This window comes from Notothenia rossii (assembly GCF_949606895.1).
Source record: "Notothenia rossii genome assembly, chromosome: 9".
NCBI classification, from domain to species: domain Eukaryota; kingdom Metazoa; phylum Chordata; class Actinopteri; order Perciformes; family Nototheniidae; genus Notothenia; species Notothenia rossii.
Genome location: NC_136907.1, coordinates 74082685 through 74085610, shown reverse-complemented (window position 1 = coordinate 74085610; position 2926 = coordinate 74082685).

Below are 2926 nucleotides of genomic sequence, written 5' to 3'. Positions count from 1 at the left end.
TAACGGTACTACTACTTTTATCGATACCGCTTATCTGTCTGGTCTTTTAACGGTACTTTTATCAGTTCATTTGGAGAAAAAAATAATGTAAACAAAAAAATAAGGTAAACTAACTAAATTAAAATCATTCATCACCTCACGACTCGACTACTGCAATAGCATCCTCTATGGCATACCATCCAACCTCCTCAATAAACTCCAACATAACCAGAACTCTGCGGCCCGCCTCCTCACCCACACCCGCTATCGAGAACACATCACTCCCATCCTCCAGAACCTCCACTGGCTCCCCGTCCGTCAAAGAATCCACTTCAAAGTCCTCCTCATTACTTACAAAGCCCTCAACAACCAGCCCCCCCCCCCTACCTCACAGACCTGCTGCACCACCACACCCCTTCCCGCTGCCTCCGCTCATCAGAAGCCAACCTCCTATCCATCCCCACCTGCACCAATCACCGGACCTGGGGGGACAGAGCCTTCTCCGTCGCTGCCCCCTCCCTCTGGAACTCACTCCCACAACCCATCAGAGACTGCACCGACCTCACCACCTTCAAAACACTCACAAAAACTCACCTCTTCAATCTGGCTTTTCATGTGTGATTGTTTTTGTATTATTTGACTTTAACTTTAATTATATATTTATTTGTTGTTCCTTTCTTCTCTTTTCTTTTCTCTTCACTGTTATCTGTAAAGCGTCTTTGAGCACCTGTAAAAGCGCTAACAAATCAAATCTATTATTATTATTATTATTATTATTATTAAACAAATTGTGAACAGAACTAACAAAATAAATAACTCAGTTACCTCTAATCATTAACCCATCTTTGTATAATGTAGTTAACTCTGTGTGTTGCTGCTAGCATACATACCTGACGTGGAAACGTTACTTGTGGATGGGGCTACAGAGCTACTAGAAAGACAGTCGAACCCGGTGCATTCCTGAATGGTCTGAATGTGGTGCACTTTAGCTAAATGTTTAAACGAATTGCTCGTGTTACCGCCCTTACATGCTAAACTCTTATTGCACTTTAGACGGGTAAAGTTTAACCACACCTCGGAGCGCGTTCTCTCTGGTGTGTGTGTGTGTGTGTGTGTGTGTGTGTGTGTGTGTGTGTGTGTGTGTGTGTGTGTGTGTGTGTGTGTGTGTGTGTGTGTGTGTGTGTGTGTGTGTGTGTGTGTGTGTGTGTGTGTGTGTGTGTGTGTGTGTGTGTGTGTGTGTGTGTGTGTGTGTGTGTGTGTGTGTGTGTGTGTGTGTGCATTATGCTTTTATCCTGACCATTTGCCCCTCAAAATAAAGCTTGATTTCCTGTCTCTGTACAGATGAACCCTCCACTGATCATATGTACGTAGTTGTATTCCTCTATGAAGACTCCAGCAGAGTTATAGATCTTTCAGCAGTGTTTGTCTGGGTCTGTTTGTCTGTGTGTCTTTGTGTGTTTGTTTGTGCCTGCTGAGATTTGTCCCAGTGATTTGTTTGTCGTGCTGAATGAGTTTGCTGGCTGTCATTAAAGCAGCCGGGCAGGGAAAACGTCTGTCAGGAGTCCCTGTGTGACTGAATTCATCTTTCCCCGAGGCCCACTATCTTCTTTCTCTCCTCCAGAGCTGACTCTCTCTCTGCGGCAGACACCATCTCTCCATTTAACTCTAATGGCGCATTCCCACTGCAGGGCCTCACTCAGCTTAGTACGGTATAGTTAGGCCTTGTTAGGCCTCGTTAAGCCAGGCTCACTTTATGCTGCGTTTCCATTACAGTTTAGTAGCAGGGGCAGTAACTATAGTAACGCAGTGTAGGCGGAGCCGTGACGTCATCTTCAATGCGAACCACAGAAAAACAACATCAGCCGTTAGCTGTTAATACTCAGAGATCACAGCTCCTCATATCTGTTCAGAAACTAGACAAAAGTGAAACAAGTACAAACCACAGACTGTCTGTGTCATGGCGAATACAGTCGCTGGTTTATTTATGTCTGTAGGCCGTTGTTGTGAGTGTGGACGGTCGGAGCATACTGCGTTAGCTTAGCCGAACTCCATTTAGACAACACGCATTTTAAAAGGTGTTTCGCCTGCCGTCTGTTTGCAGACTTGTCAAAGCATTAATTCATGGTTTTTACTAACCGGTATCAGTATGTTGTTACTTCGGCATCATTTTGAAACGTGTATTACAATTAAATCACGCTAAAAATATGTTAATTTTGTTGTAGTTGTATCCAGCGATTCTCTCTCTATGGTTTACCATACTCAGCCCGACTCAGCCTGGTTGTTGGCCCGCTAAGAACCTCGATTTTATGGGGGCCAGAAAAACTGTGAAATAGTACCCGCTAGCCGGTACTACGCCTACGCTTAAACCGCGCTCCGCGCTGTAGTGGAAATGTGCCAGAAGTGTCTGAACAACGCTCTCATGCAGAGCAACTTGTCCAAGTGGAACAGTAAAACAAAGATCTTAAATAAATCTCAAAGCAAGCAACCAAAGATGCAGGGATAGCAAATTAAATTAACTATATATTATTATATTAACTACATATTATCCCTTTAAGCACAGGGGCTCAGAAGCACTTTCAAAAAGCTCTTTACTTTTGTCATACTGCCTGTGCTGCCTGCAGCACCTATTTTCACCCTCTGTCTGAAACCAGAGCCCAGTCTGCTCTGATTGGTCAGCTGGCCGGATCTGTTATGATAGGCTAAAGGGCGTTGACCCATTGACCAATCACGTAAAATGTGTTGTAGCGCTAGCTAATAGAAGTGTGAGTGTTACATCGTGATGTCTCTATGTTACGGATTAAACAAATGAGTCCGATGGAGGCATTTCAGGCCGGGGAACTTTTGGATTCAAGCCTTTGGTAACTGCGGCCGCGCACACGGCCTAAAGTTTAGCTGTTCTACTGATCAAAGTTGTCCTCAAACTCAACTTGATCAAACAGCAAAAACT